This window comes from Diachasma alloeum, unplaced genomic scaffold, assembly GCF_001412515.2.
Source record: "Diachasma alloeum isolate Michigan unplaced genomic scaffold, Dall2.0 Dall_scaffold_00374, whole genome shotgun sequence".
Classification (NCBI taxonomy): Eukaryota; Metazoa; Arthropoda; class Insecta; order Hymenoptera; family Braconidae; genus Diachasma; species Diachasma alloeum.
In genome coordinates, this window is record NW_021680513.1 from 323,953 (window position 1) to 341,469 (window position 17,517).

The window sequence follows — 17,517 nt, forward strand, 5'->3', positions numbered from 1 at the left end:
CAAGTACCTTGTCCACCCCATTTTCGAGATATACATCGTCAAAAATGGAAAAAAGACAAAAATTGAATGTTTGGCGATGCACATCTCAAAAATGGGGTGGACCAGGGACTTGAAATTTTGGGAATATCTATTTAATGTGGTCAACAACATATGATCCAAATATTGCGTCTTTATACCATTTCGAAATTTTCACCAAGTATACTTACTGCGGAAGCACCTTAAAACGCACTTCCTCTTTGTCTTTTGTCTTATGTTTTGTTTAGAATATTCGTAGTCGCCCGCCATGTGGTCGTCACTTAACATAAACACAATTTTACGAACCTTAGTTTGGAGAATTTTATGGACTGACACTGAAATGTGTCAAGCTGTGTAGAGATTGATTTTTGAACACCATTTCATTTCATGAAATCCAACACGCCCCCTCAAAAATTAATCGGTTACACTAAAAACTTGATATACTTCACTTTCTTAATTAACTTAATTAATTCCATTTTGAGATGCATCCTCTTTGTGTTTTCTGGAAAATACATATGGCCCAGCATTCGTTGCAAGGGACTATAGGGAAACCCAAAAAAACCTATCCAGACTATTTCCTTTGATATACATCATATTTACATAAAATTTTAATCCTATACTGATTTTTTTTTTCATTTCATTTAATTCATTAGTTCCATGAACCTGGATGTAATCAATGGTTTTGTCGAACCATCTGCTAGCTGTTCACCTGTTGAAAGAAAATAAAATTTCATTACTTTCTTTTGTAACTTATTTTAAGATAGACAACATTCTATATAGGGTCTTCGTGTGGTCAATTATATCAATCGTGATATATTGCGACGAAGGGATTCGTATTTTCCTCGATTGGACGTGTGTGGAGAAAATATATAAGTTAATCCGAATAATAGGTATATGCCCTGGTGCTCCGGAAGTTAGGTTAGGACTAAGAATGATGTGTATGTGTGTGAGAGAACAGTATGAATGAGTAGTTTTGGCTCATCCTACATCACTGTGGGATCACTAAGCTTCGCAGAGGATCATCATGAGACCTGGGAAACGAGTTACAACGACCCGAGGCCTTATAAAACACCATAAAAGCATCACACCTTCACATTTCCACGTCCAAGTTGTTCACACCTGTCAAAACCTTGTCAGCGGAGTGATTTGGATACCGCGCTGGCCTGAATTACATCAATAGGGCGCAGCACGTTACGGGGCCCACCCAACCTAATCTAGTACCCACACAATTCCAGAAACTCATCCACGAGGAGATTCTCACCTTCGGAAAGGCGTCATAGACCACTTGACACTAGTATGGAGATTCCTGAGGGCACCGGGCCATCTCAAGAAATAAGGCGAGACAAAATATGTAAACTAGAAAGGGCACTCTGGACTACGAATTAGTCCAAAGAAATGGACCGAGAAATTTACCGAAGTAGCAGTAAAAATGGGCCGACAAAATTGAGACTTGGAACCCTGTTTATTTAATTAGCGAGATGAAGAAAGATTTCTGATTTTGTTGCTATACGTTGATGATATACTGATGGCGAGTGATGACTAAGATAAAATAAATGAAGTAAAAACAAAACTAAGCCAAGAGTTTGAAATGATGATCTTAGGAGAACCCAAGGAGTTTTTAAGTATATCGATAAGGCGAGACAGAAAATCAAATCATACGGTTGAGTCAGGAAAAACAAATAGAATAGATTTTACCTAGATTTGGACTAACCGACTCACATCCTCAAAGAACTCCGATGCACGCTAACCAAGCAATAAATCATGAACGAAAGGTGAGGGAAACAAATTATGATGAGTTATTTAACGAAAACTGAGACAGAGAAAATACTCCATACAGAGAAGCTGTAGGTAGCTTACTTTATCAGGTGCGACAAGACCAGACATATCCTATGCAGTAAATGTACTGAGTAGACACCAAGTTAACCCTACAGAAGATGATTGGAGGATGGTAAAAAGAGTACTAAGATATTTAAGGGGAAGTACTAGAACAGGACTAAGATACACAGGCGAGACAAATGAAATAGAAGGTTTTTCAGACGCGAGCTTTGCTGACTGCAATAATTCGTTGATGACGTGTGGATTTTTGATCAAAATGTATGGTCGCGTGGCGAAAACAGACATACGTATCTCTTTCAACCCCCTCTACTGGGTTCCCACTTTGTCGTAGTGAGGGGGCTCGGTCGCGGGCGGTGGAGGTCTTAAGGACTACCACTGCCCGCGGTCGCTAAGAGGAGTCCACCCAATCCATGTGTGTGAGCGGCGTAAGCCATGGCCTCGGCCATACCGTGCCTAAGGATGCGTGGCACAGGGGGAGCTGTGTCGCTAACGGTGCCTCTCAGAAACCTGGGCGACCTCTGAGAGTAGTCTTGGGTGTAACCCACCCGAGACAAGCCAAGCCCTGGGCAATCGCGGCAATGCACCAGGTGAAAACGCTTAACCGCGGTACTCGTGGGACTAAAATGGAAACCAATTTAAAAAATCTTAATATTGAAAAAGCAACTTCGGGTGGGGCCAGCGATGGCGAACACACGAAGTCTGACAAGGCTGACCAGTCTGGTACCGATGTGAATCGGGTCAGACTGAGTGGAGCCGAGAGAAGACGTCGCAAGAGAGCGAAGCTGCATCAAACCTCGGGGGCGATTGCAACCTTGACGGATGCAGCAGCGAAGGTCGATGAGGGAAGGGGGGAGGGGGCTACGAGGAAGGCAATAAAACGCCTTCCATCAGAGCGTACTACGCCAAGCCCCTCAGTCAGACCGAAAGAAAAGAGAATGAGAACGCAGGATCAGGGCACATATGCTCAGAACACTACGAGCTCATTCAAGTTTGCAGTTATGCCGGAGTCATATCCGGATCAGAAACTGGGCACTGAAGAGGTAACGGAGGTGAAGAAACTCCTGAAGAGGGCCATTCTGGCGTTACCTGACGGGGTGAAAGCACCCACCTTCAACGGTGTCTGGGAAAGAGAAGGTGTGGCAATGGTGTGCTGCACTGATGAGGAAACGGGAAATTGGCTGAAAAGCCTTTTCCCCGAAAACAAAATAGCTGGACTTACTGTACGTGTGGTCGCAGCCTCGGAGCTTCCCAAGAAGCACAGGGTTGTACTACACGTGGAAGACCCAGATCTAACCGCTCAAGAAGCACTGTGCTTCCTTGAGAAACAAAATGCAGGACTGCAGGCCAGAGAGTGGGTTGTCGCTCGGGGCAGTGAGAGTAGGGACGCGAAAAGTGCCCACTTCGTTGCGCTGATAGACGACCGATCACTCTCTGTTCTGAAAGCCTGCAACTTCAGACTGCACTGCGGGATTCAAAAAGCTACTGTCAAGCTGCTTGCGAAAGACCGTGGTGAAAGTCAGAAGAAGGGTACATAGAGGTACCAGGAAAGTAGTCATCATTATGGCTGCAACCCGGGTGCACATTGTACAGATAAATTTGCACCACAGCAAAGCAGCCTCGGCTACTCTAGTCAGGCTGTTAGCTGGGATGCAGACTGTCATAGCAATGATCCAGGAACCATGGATAGTGGACAATGCTATTAAGGGCCTCAGTGGTTGTGGCAGAATCTATCACGCAAACACTCAGGAGAAAATTAGATCTTGCATTGTTATTAAAGGACTAGACTCTTTCTTCTGTTCACAGGCTAGTGAGGGAGACCTGGCTGTGGCACAAGTGGATCTGGGCCTGGGACAAGGCGAGGAAATGAGCCTGGTTGTAGGGTCAGTTTACATGCCCTATGACTCGGCTGAACCACCTCCTTCGAAAAAAGTAAAGGACCTATGCAACCATGTGAAGGAAAGGGGACTTGAACTCCTGCTAGGTTGTGATGCCAACTCGCACCATGTAGCATGGGGGAGCACCGGCATTAACGGCAGGGGGGAAAGCCTCCAGGAATTCATAATGGGGGCCGGTCTAAACATCCTTAATAGGGGGTCAGAACCTACCTTCATAGATCGGAGACGACAGGAGGTCATAGATATCACTCTGGGGACGGATAGAGTGGCAGACATGATTGGGGACTGGAGGGTCTCAAAGGACCTCTCAGCGTCCGATCATCAAACCATAAGAATGTCCATCCACACAGTGAAAGAAACGGAATGGGTGAGAAACCCAAGACGAACAAACTGGGGAAATTACCGAGAGAGTCTATCTGACAATCTCAGGGATATCATCCTCAGATTTAACAACAAAAAGCAGCTGGAGGAGGCTTCGATTGCCCTAAACCAGGCCATCATGGACTCCTTCGAGACAAACTGCAAGCTTATCCCGAAAGGGCAGCCCACTGAGACTCCTTGGTGGTCAGAGAGGCTCGGTGGGCTGAGGGGCAAAGCTAGAAAAGCTTTTAACAAAGCTAAGAACATGAGAGCGGGCCCCCGTAAGGAAGACGCATGGAAAACTTACAGAGGCTTGCTCGCAGATTACAACAAGGCAATAAAGGCAGCCAAAGAGGACTGCTGGAGGGCTTTCACAAGCAATGTGGAGAGTCAATCGGAGACCTCTAGGCTGGCAAAAATCCTTGGAACAAACAAGACTCCATATCTAGGGAGCCTACAGGCACCAGATGGCAGCCACACGGAAACCATGGGAGAGACTCTGAAACTCCTAATGAACACCCACTTTCCAGGCTTCATACAGGCCCAGGAGAGAGATAAAGAAACAATGCAAAATCAGAGGGATGTCTACGAAACCCATGATTGGGCATTGGCAAATAAAGTAGTGCAGCCCTGGGGGGTCAAGTGGGCCATCAAAACCTTTGAACCCTTCAAGGCACCGGGACCAGACGGGATCTACCCAGCCCTATTACAGGAAGGGATAGAGACTATCACGGGACCCCTAACCAAGATACTCAGAGCTAGTATAGCCCTGAAACATGTCCCTAGTGTGTGGAATGAGACTAGGATAGTATTCATTCCCAAGCCGGGAAAAACCGGTTATATAAAACCAAAAGACTTCCGTCCTATAAGCCTCACATCCTTCATCCTGAAGACCCTGGAGAGGCTGGTGGATAGACACATCAAGGCCGGGCCCTTGGCTGACAGACCCCTCTCCCCCTGTCAATATGCATACAGAGAGGGAAGATCAACAGATACCGCCTTACATCACCTGGTGGGACTGATTGAGGGACAACTGGCGGTCAAGGGTTTTGCCATAGGCGCCTTTCTGGATATTGAGGGGGCTTTTGATAGCACTTCGAATCCGGCTATAGAAAAAGCCATGGAAGAACGACAGGTGTCCAAGACTATCATTGCTTGGACACAAAACATGCTGAAAAGCAGAAGACTGTCGGCAGGACATGGGAGGGCATGTGTGGAGGGACGTCCGACTAGGGGCTGTCCGCAGGGGGGAGTTCTCTCGCCCCTGCTATGGAACCTGGTTGTAGATGGACTTCTAAATCAACTAAGTGAGGCCGGCTTCCACGTCATCGGTTTCGCCGATGATGTGGCAGTTGTTGTGAAAGGCGGATTTCTGAGGGTGCTAAGGGACCTGATGGCAACAGCCTTCAATATCATTGAGGACTGGTGCAGGGTAACTGGCCTATCGGTAAATCCAGCCAAAACAACAATCCTGGTTTTCACCAGAAATTATAAACTGGAAAAGATCCAACCTCTGAAGCTAAATGGCTCGGAGATTAACTACACCAGCAGAGTGAAATATCTGGGTGTCCTCCTGGATAATAAACTCAGCTGGAAAGAACATATCTGTACTCAGAGAAATAAAGTGTTTGCCTCTATGTGGGCATGCAGGAGAGCTGTGGGCAGGACATGGGGACTCAATCCTAAAATGATGCTCTGGCTCTACCAAATTGTTCTACTTCCGAGACTGTTATACGCTGCGGTCATTTGGTGGCCGAGGGTGAGTAAGACGGAAACAAGGAACCTGTTGAAAAGCCTACAGGGAACCTTCCTGAGGGCTGCAACAGGAGCCATGAAATCGACACCTACTGAGGCGCTAGAAATAGCACTCAGTATCCCACCCCTCGACCTTAGGGTTGTGAGTTGTGCTACCACAACTGCATATAGACTAAGGTGCCAACTAGAATGGAAGATGACGGGCCAAGGCCATACAAGGCTTAGCCTAATCAATGATCGACCCTTCATAGGTAAGACGGATAGGATTCCTAGGAAGTATCAGATCAGGAAAACTTTCAGAACGAGTATACCACCCAGACAGGAGTGGCTAGACTCGAAACGTAAACCAGGACCAAGAGAGGACTACTGGTTTACGGACGGCTCTGGCTTCAATGAAAGTTTTGGGGCAGGCATCTACCGTCTGAAAGATGGCTTCGGAGAGAGTTTTCCGCTGGGCCATCATTCAACCGTCTTTCAAGCAGAGATGCTGGGCATACTTAAGTGTGCAGAGTATCTGAACGCGAGAGACACAAAAAAGATGAAAATATTCATCTGCAGTGACAGCCAGGCGGCGATACACGCCCTGGAAAAACCCACTACAGAGTCACAGGTGGTGTGGGAATGCATGCAGGCATTGGACACACTGGGTAAAAACAACCGGGTCACCGTAACCTGGGTGCCAGGTCACCATGGGATTCTGGGTAATGAAGAGGCAGATAAGCTGGCCAAGGAGGGTACAGAAAGTGTGCCCTCACACGGCCTGCTTGGCATGCCCTTCGCAGTGGGAAAAACTCTTATTAAAGATCATTTCCAGCGGGATCATGTCAGGCGTTGGGAGAAAGTTGCGACCTGCAGACAAGCGAAACTGCTTATGAGAGGGCAACTAAGAGTTAGGACCAGAAAGCTTCTGGAGTTGCACAGAGGGGATCTGAGGGTAGCAGTAGGGCTCCTTACGGGTCATACAGCTCTCAGAGCTCATCTGTTCAAGATGAAACTTGCAGAACAAGAAGACTGCAGACTGTGCGGAGGCGATAAGGAGGGCGTCATCCACATTTTATGTGAATGCCCCCTATTAGCACTCCGTCGCTATAAAATCTGGGGCCAGGCTTTCCTGAAACCAGAGGACTTACAACAAGCGGCTGTCACCAGCCTTATTAGCCTAGTGAGAAACACAGGGCTGGGGCTGTGTGACTGACCGAAACTAAGGCGGAAGTTACAAAAGATCGTATGATTTAGGTGACTCTGGGCGCTTTAAGTGACCAGCCGCACTTTTTTATTCTATTCTATTCTATAGCTTTCAACGTGTTAAGCAGAATACGTAGCGATGAGCGAGGAGAGCCAAGAGATGCTCTCCATGTATAACTCATTAAGATTGATTCTAGTGGAACCCACACTTCCAATGACATTATGGTGCGATAACAGAGATGCGACATTTAGTGCCGAAACAAACGGGGGAAATAGACTTAGACATATCATAGAGATAAAGGCACATCACATTAAAGAATGTGTGAAGCGAAATCTAATAAAAGTCAAATGGATATGCTCGCGAGATCAGTTAGCTGATATATTCACCAAATCATTAGCGTTTGATAATCACAAGCGCCTCACTGACAAAATCCTGAACGTGAACATTTAACTAATATTTGTGTTTGTTTGTTGAATAGGAAACAATTAATAAAGTGAGAGAGTAAGATGCGGAAAAGTGAGGACTTGAAAACGTTCAAAAGTGAGAAAAAATTCGAAAAGAGAAAGACTTTAAGGAGAGATAGACTTCATGGAGAGACAGCCAAACATCGAGAGGGACTGTTGAAATCTAGCGCCCTTCGGCTGCTCTCGACAGTACACTAGTACTATCTGTTTTTGTCACATAGCAGTGTGGCACTGCTGTGCCTTGGACGCCCAGCGCGTTCTCTTACTTTCATTCACTATACGTTGAGACACGGAGAGGAGAGTTTGTCAACCAATAAATACATTATTCATTCCAATTAAAACAAGCGTTATATTCATTTATTGACCCATAATCCATCACTATTTTTATTTAGTAATTTTTTTTTATTGAGCTAGAATTCTAATTCGTGATCAATGTTTGATTTCATTTCTCTGGTTGGCAATGACTGAATGTTATAGAATTCAGACAATTTTTAATTTTCCGACTTCAATCTACTTGATTGCTAACTATCTAATCTCAGCCAATTCATCATTATTATGAATCTTATTATTTTGTCTTCTTGAATTGAATTCAAAATGTGTTGAATGTAATCATTTCCAGATTTTTATTCATCTGATTTTATTATTCGCAGTTTTCATTTATCTGGTTTCATAACTATTTATTTTCCCTTCGATCTTATTTTATATTTCAAGTAAATTCGGAACTAGCCATTATATCGCAAGGCCGTTTCTGGACTTGACATTTCAAATATAATATCGCTGTATAATGCATTTTAAATATAAGCGCTGCATGATGACCACCGGAATTCACGTCGCCCCCTGTAAACCTGCATAGCGAATAATACTTTTTAAATATAATGTCAATTATACTATTGTTCTTTTACATTGTTGATACATGGTTAGATTCATTCGTTTCATGTCGGTAATGTCCAGATTATATTTCATCTATTTTTAATTCATTTCTAAACTTTCTTCCATCTGGTTCAGTTATTTCTAGATATCAATTTATCTAGTTTTTGCTATTTCCATATTTTCTTTCTATATGGTTTTTATTGTTAGCAAATTTTAACACATTCGATTTCGATGTCCTCATTGTGAGTTCAACAATGAGTTTGATCTTAAGTCTGGGACACCAGTTCTATTCACAAATTTTGAATTACCTGATTCAATTATTATCAGATTTCAACTCGTCTGATTCATACTGATCAGATTCTTAGTCCACTACTGACTTCAACTATAAGACAGGCATATCAGTGACATTTTGAATTTATAAATTTTTATTTATCTGATTGACTAATTTCAGAATTTAACTCTTCTGATTTACATTGTGACCAACGTGAACCTCAAAACTTAAAATATAAACCGTAGACTTATCCATAACTCGATGCGAAACTCAAACGAGCCGGCGTGTTGTCACCTTCGGCCTCTGCTCCTCGATGTCACCATGAAAATCCTCGAAAACCGAATAAACAAAAAACAAGTGGGAAATTGCCCCTGCATCATATATAGTATGGTTTTTTTGCTAATAGATTAGCAATATGCTTCCGAACGGTCATTTTGCATACTAATTTTGTTTTTATTTTTCTATAATCATAATTGTTCACTTCTACAGTTTCGTATTCCATGTTATTGTTTTCTATGGAATTTTTCTTATTTCTCTTATTGTTTACGATCAATCATATTACCAAATCGGTTGTAATAATCAATCATTTTGTTGTATACTCTTTTAGGTTTTCACGACTTATTCTCATTTCTCATTTCATCCCTTCGTATTGCATTTTCTGAGGGGCAAAGCTACCTCGATTTTTTCTGCTTCATGAATGTTAATTGATACGTTCAATTTCAAGTACTTATACGAAAAAAATTATCTCGGTTTTTTATCATTTTATCATGTTTTTCATTGTTTCTTAAAAAAACAAAATGCACGTTATATATAAAGTTAGTCAGTATATTGACAGTGTTGTGTATCGATGTTGTGTTTGTTAATAATCTTTGTCATTATGCATGTGGAACTTATGAGTCTTTTTTCTCCGATCATAAACCAATTTGCATCGAATTGTACACTCCAAATAATACATCGATTGATGCCGATCAAAACTCAGAATCTACCACGATTTTACGCAAACACTCTAAATGCGAAGGTGGAGCTGAATGTATTCGATCATCAATTTAAACCAAACTCAGAGATTTATGGTTGTTCAAAGATTCCATCAAGTAAACAACCGCAAGACGAGGAGAGGACATTTATATTCAACAATAAGAATAGTCTACAAGAATGGTCAATAGATGAAACTGAACATTTTGAACATGATAGAACGTTCAATTTTACTGAAGGGAAGCTGCCAAAGCATGATAATGGAAGTAATACTTCAAATCATGAATCAGCATTATCAACTGAACGACTTTGCGAAAAAACAGAAATGCACATACTCAGAAATGGCAATATATGCGATCCAATAATTGGCCAAGATATTCCTTTTTGCCTTCAGCAGACATGCGGATTTGACAGTATTGTTCAAATAGTGATTGCGGCGTGTACTGCAGAAAATTTTTTTAATGACATCATTCGTTCCAATACTACTGAATTTGAGTTCATCAAATATATAATTATGAATGATGAAGTTGATGAACAGTATGTTCGGCAGCTGAGATTGAATATTTTCCAGTCCAAGAAATTTTTTCAAAAACAAATGAGATTCTGGTCTGATTTGGTAATTGTAAACGCATTAATGACAGTAGCAGAATTATGTCCCATAATTTTCAATCACAATCCAAGTTATTCAATGACAGCAGAGTGTTTATCATGTGGTAATAGAAAAATTGATAAGGTTATTATAGAACCCAGTTTTGCAGCAATATTCAATTATGGCCACCTCTATTGTCAAAATTTCCAAGAAATATTAGATACGACCATCCATGAAATTGTCAACGGAGTTAGTATCAAGTGTACACAATGCATTTTGAAAAGCGTACACTTCCATAACCATCTTTTCATCAACTGTCCATCAGATCATAAATTTCAAGTTCCAATACATGATTTCACCACAACATTAACTGTTAATAATAAACAATATGTTCCAGCCGGAATAGTAAACTTTCATGATCCAGAATCCATTAATGAACATAGTTTTGGGCATTATACAGCATGCATTATGAAGGGAGAGAAATGGTTCATTGTAGATGATTTGATTCCTCATAAAATTGTTTGAAGTGTCCTCATTCCGTCGAGTAAATCCTCATCTATGTATATATGTGAAGTAGAAATGGACTGTATAATTGAATATTTATGGAGCTTATGCATATCATAAATCCGGAAGGAATACAACATAAGATTTATGAATGTTATGAATGAATATATCGCCGTGACAAATGAAAAAAAGTAAGTGTTATATTTTTCGGCTTCAAGAATTATGAGCCAAAAATGATTTTTTTTTCACAATCTCATTCAAACCATCATTTTTTTCAAAATTCTTCGTTCAACAGAGTAAGGAGTTCATTAAGATGGGACGCTTCATGAAACATGGATTTTTTATGTAATCTAGAAAGTTGGGCATGTCGCGTCAATCGTTTCACAGTGCAATAACACTTCAGAATGAATGTTGTTCAAAAATTCATCCAAACTGACCGGCAACAATGACTACGAAGAAGAACAAAATCAAATCATCATAACATCACTTTCTCAAATCTATACCTGTTCTCTTTTGTACTTTCTATCTGGGTTTTCTGAAGAGAATACGGATTATGAGCCCCGGATAACTAAAATCTTAGATTGTTAAATCTAATATTATAGTTGCTCATAGCAGGTTTGCTTCGATCCTTTTCATAAACCTCAATTTTATGAATGTTAAATATATGGTATATATATATATAACGAACTNCCACGATTTTACGCAAACACTCTAAATGCGAAGGTGGAGCTGAATGTATTCGATCATCAATTTAAACCAAACTCAGAGATTTATGGTTGTTCAAAGATTCCATCAAGTAAACAACCGCAAGACGAGGAGAGGACATTTATATTCANGCAGGTTTGCTTCGATCCTTTTCATAAACCTCAATTTTATGAATGTTAAATATATGGTATATATATATATAACGAACTGCTTTTTTCAATGACTATACAGTCGATCCAAGCTTCCTTGATGATAATTAGGCTAACTAAAATCTTCTTCATGCATACGACAAACTTTTTGATATAGCATTGTTAAATATGATACGAATCAAATTGAGACATAATATTCTATACTTGCCTCGTAATTTTCAGTATATTTTCTCAGAAAACATTTATTCACACCTAATTGGATGCATTTAGCACAAGTTGCTGGGAAAAATCANATATACTTTATCAGAAAACATTTATTCACACCTAATTGGATGCATTTAGCACAAGTTGCTGGGAAAAATCATCAAAAACCGAAATTTCAAAAAAATTGATGAAAATTTTCCGAATTTCCAAAAATTATCCCAAACATAAGATTTATCGAAACAGCTATCGTGACTATCTTTTAACTCTGACTTATATTAGTAACGTTGAAACAAACATTTTAATCTATGATTGAATCCATTTGAGGGCGAAAATCCAGAGATATCTACAGTACTCTGATGTAATTTTTTTTTCTTTCTTCTGATTTTTCGAAAAATTAAACTGACGATGATTGCTATCACCTCCATCTCCAAACTCGGTCAAGAAAAGACCCCAACGATTTTTTGAGCCGTCATTTAATGAATTTGAAACATTTTTTTTTAGTTATCGTGAAAAAACCGATTTTTAAAAAAATTCAAAAATTTTAAAAATGAATGAATGAATTAAATGTAAATTATGGTGGTGGATAGGGCTCACCAATACCTACATTTGAGGGAAAAAAATTATTCGATTCCATCGCTTCCCTAGGGCACAATCGAAAAAAAACTTTTCTCACATACACATGCACATACATACACACGTACGGACACGGTCTAAAAAATGCATATTCGGACTTTTGGGGTCATAATAAGTCCATATAAAACAAAAAATCAAAAACTTAAATTTGCATGATTACAATGCTTCCATTCGGAAGCAAAAAACGGAAAAACGAGAAAATGTTGTCGGGCGCCAGCTGACTTTTGTTCCAGCGGTGTCAACGAACCGCATTAAAGAGAACCATACGAAAAACTTTGCCATAATTGGGGAAATCAAGGGAGAGGTTGCGGAATTAGTTCGACTAGCTCGGAGGTATACGGAGAGCGGGATAGGATCGGTCGCTCGGTCTTAGGAAGGATGTCGCCAATTCAACAAAATATACAGAAAAATCAAGGCGAAGAATCAGAAAATTAATGAAATAGATGAGAGAATTACTTTAAATTTACTCCGTGATTTATTCAATTTCTCAATAATATTTCAACTCAAATAGAATTTCTATTCTTCATAAATAAAATAAATTAATTTCAATTAAATTCAACCAAATTAAANAAATTCCCGAGAGTGAGAGTACGTGAATTGACCTTGAGAGAGAGGTTATCGCGAAGGGAAATGGGGGGTCCGAAGAATTCAAGCCAACGATCTCTCCGCATCGTCCAGAAACTGGAGTGCTGGAGGATCTGAAGGCTATGTTAATTCCAATGCGATGATCTCGGCGAATCTCCTAAGAATAATCAATGACAGTTAAGGGGCGAGAGACTCGAGTGTGCAAATGTCATTTAAGAGTGCCATTTTGCCCCATATTCGAGTCCGTCCTCCATCAAGAGCGTCGTGGCGTCACAGGAAAATTCTTGGAACTCACGAGCTTCAATGTCGTGATTTTCGGGGTATCGACCTCCGAGAAACCTTAAATTAATAAATTAAAACCTTGGGGGAACTTTACTAAACTAGAAGAGCACTCATTTGAAGCTTCAATTCGCTCTAGAAAGAGAATAAATCGCCATGTGCACGACAGCGTCACCCACGGTAGGTGAGGAGCATGTGTGCACTTATAGGCATGTTTTATTCACTTCTTCCCACTAAAATTGGCACTGGACATTCCCCATACGTTCTCGAGGGTTCTAGTGAACTAATTATGTACTCAGAAGGTGCATTGATTGTTCAACAAGACCTCTTGGTGAATGGAAAGGGCACAATGGCGCCATGGCAGGGCATGGGCCATGTGCGGCCTTTTATTGGGTCTCACTGTCCATTTTCACTATCACTTGAGTTTCCCTGGGGTTTTATCACTCAGGAGAGGTCTAGGAAGCCGGATGAGGGCTTTATGCACTCACTGGTGCATTTATCTATACTCGCTCGGAGGGGTTTTGGTGGTTGGGAATGCATCTCGGTGTCACTCTCGTGAACGCCGGTGCACTTTTCCCGGAGGTTATCACTGGGCACACTGGGAATAAATGCACTTCTCTCCTCGGGAGAGAGTGCACATGGTGAACAAAAATGTACTTACCATGTTCCTCGTGTGGGCCCTTGGCGATGGTCTCCACCAACTCTCTCGATCGCTGCCGATATTCTCGGGGATGTCGTCGCAATGGTTGCTCGGGTCCAACTCTTTCGTATACTGCGTTTAAGGGATCATTCTGGTTTAAAATTTTTCAAAAATCGATTTTTTTTTTCATTTTCGGAAAGGATACACATTCAAAAGTATTGTGTAAAATTTTTAGAATATTTGGAGATGTCTAACTATGACTAACTCGGACATTTTCTTGACCGCGGGACGCAACTGACCTGCAGCCCTCTTACTACCTGTGCGCGCTCGGCCGACCCGTCTCTTGTCTAATCCGCTTTCTGTTTCCATTCATTCAAACAGCTGCTCAGTTCGGTTTTCGTTAGATTTTTGAGAAGCGGCATGAGTTTTCTCTCCGAGGTTGAACAAGCAACATCAGTACGCACACTATTTTTCATTATGGACCAAAAATCTACAAAATACNTTCATGATTTTTCACTAAAAAAATCTTTAAACGCGTTTTTCTCAAAACTACATTTTTCCGGTCGGCGGCGGTGATTTCTCCGTAACCACTGAACCGATTCTCTTGAAATTTTAACCACATATTCTCCACATAAATAGCTCTCCAGTAAAGCAGAATTATATTAAAATTTTAATTTTTACTATTTTTTTTTCACGCGAAAAACGCAAAAAAAAACGCGTTTTTTAGGTTTTCTTTTACATGTCCGCCATTTTGTTAATTATTAATAAATAATTATAATTCTGCTTTGCAAGAGAGCTACACTCATACTGAATCTAAATATTTTTGGTTTTTTCATTTCAGATGATCCATCATCGAGATATCAACGCCGCCAGTGACATGTCAATTCCGCGAGACGTTACAATTGGCGGCCATTTTCATAAATATAAAGAGTTAAATATTAGTTGAAAAATTTTTTTTTGTGTTTTTTAAGATCATATTTACTGGACTTATTTAATAAATTATTACTATTTCTATAAATAAAAGCCTAAATAAATTTATTTAATTGTCCTTTTTTTTAAGTGTCTAAACCAGAATGATCCCTTAAACGGCGGATGTTTTCAACTCAGTGGTACGACCGGCACGCCGCCTAGCTGCCGCTGGGGCGGGCTCATGTAAACGAGCACGCGGGGATTTCGATTCAAATGGGTTTTAGACTTATTTGGGCATTTCGCGGTTAATTATATTTTTTATGAATTAACCCAAGGGGTTTTTATCCATAACGACTGAACGATAGTTATCTGGAGGTTCGGAAAGGGGGGAATTAAGGCAGCTGTTCGCTTTTTCTCCTCGCGAATGCACTTCACACGTGAGAGAGTGCACTTTTTCGCTGCTGTCACTCTCCCGGGAGTCATCCTGGAGTCACCGTGAACAAATCTAAAGAGAGAATAGCCCATGGCGATCCATGCAGATGAGTGGGTTATGTTCATTCACATGGCCTTCCAACTGCACTCGTGAATCCAATGACTCCACGAAGCACCTTGACCAGGGAGCGTGAGTGTTTCACCTCAACCTCTGTAATCAGCAGCTTGCACTCAACGACATCAGCGAGATCTCACCGGGAAGCTCGGTTTATCGGCTCTGAACCTCGGTAGATCGTCGTCCCTTTCAGGATCCGCGAGATTTCAATAAGAAAAATATAGCTAGGAAAATACAATTTACTGTAAATTTTTCTTCAACCGTAAAACCGAAAATTACTCCCCTAAAATCCCAAATAAACCAGAAAGAAACTAAAAGAGTACAAAAACTTTAGTATTACTTGAACCGGAGATTTTACTTTTTACTCGTTTTTAATGTGTATCGACACATGAATTTAATTATTTATTGAAACTGAACGTTGTTTTCCCCGCGAGGCCCTTCCTGATGTTCTTGGAGACCGGTTTCTCTTCGGTAGGGGTGCTAACTTTTTGGGGTTAAAGGAATCTCGACTCTCTCTCGGAAAAGATCAAAATAATTTCACACTTATCTACTCACTCTTACGGTTTACTTAATTCTACGACGAAGTTGTGTACAGGTGGCGGAATTCTCGAAAATTCCGTCACAACATCTATCAGATTTCAAGTTCCAGCTCTGAATATCAGCTTAATAAACATTGAAGCATTGCATATATTCGATATATCTCTTGCCGGTATTTGTTCTTTGAATTTTTCTTCAAATTTTATATTACTGGTTTTGAATATTAACGTTATCGTGTGATATTTCGTTTAATATTTCATGTTTATTGAGAACTTGAGGCCGGATCATATTCGTTAAATACGCCATAGTTCAACCTACTTACAAAATATTCTTATAGTTATATTAATCAATTGTAGGCTTATTATAGTAACCAATATTTTTCACTGCAATATTTTCAATAGGATCGTGCTCCACTTCTGTCAGTAAGGTCACCGAAAAAATTCATTCAATAAGTAATGTCATAATTAGTGAATTGTTTATCTACAAAATAATGTCTTTTTCGTTATTCATTTTCAACGGGCTTTTAACGTAATTGCTAATTTGCCTTCCTCGAGAAAAGCAACCGTTGTTTTCCTTCTCAAGAAAAATAACCAGCATGCCTGTTTAGTACGGACTTTGCATTGTTCATTATTCGACCAATTTTATTCTCGTCTAATACCAGAAATTTATTAACAATCATGATCGTATACTATTTCTGTTACCATTTGTAATGTAATTTTTTATTTATTCATTACTTCATTTTTTTTTACTCTCAGAAATATTTCATTCCAGAAATTTATTTTTATGGATGTACTCTAATTCTTCCTATCATAATTTTTTATTGTACAACATCATAATTTATTATGATTTATACTCAGTTTCTTTTCACCGTTGAATTCCTGAATTATTGAGTTGTTGACTGTATTTAATATCTTCCAGTAAGTTGATAATTATTAATTTGTTCAGAGCTTACCTTTTTTACAGCCTTATGATTATTCATAATTTTGTTACCCCTTTTTCACCAAAGATATGGTCAAAACAATTTCCAGCATCCTTCAGATAGACACCAGTTTTAGGGTGTAGTACGGCGGTTGAATTTATTTTGTCCTGTACTCCTTGAATGCCATAGTTATCAGTGAGCCCTTTCTGTGAAGTGAGCCCTTTCTGCATGGCTGTATCGAGCCACGTTCAATGAGCCCTTTCGTTGTAAAGAGCCCTTCCTCCAAGGCTTCCATCATTCTTCCTTCTACTGGATCATTTGATAGGAGCCTTCAGGTTGATAAATTTCTTCCCAATAGCAGTCCGTGTTGGCACTTTTTATGCATTGGAAATTTATTTTTAATTTTTCAAATATTTCCTGAAACTGTATTCGCTTTTGTCATTCAAGAAAGCACTGAAACGATTCTCAATTTTATATGATATATTTTCCACTCATTTTTTATCAGAACTGTCCCAAAGTGTCTGAATATTATTCATTTATTCTTAGTTTTAAGGCTTTCGCGGTCATGATTAATGACATTATTGGCTTTCGGATGGATGTCGCGTTTGGTTTCAGCATTGCACCGACGTTTCGCAATATTGCAGTCTGCATCTTCAGGGCTCTAAGCTCCGATTCTGAGCTCTGATGTCTGAG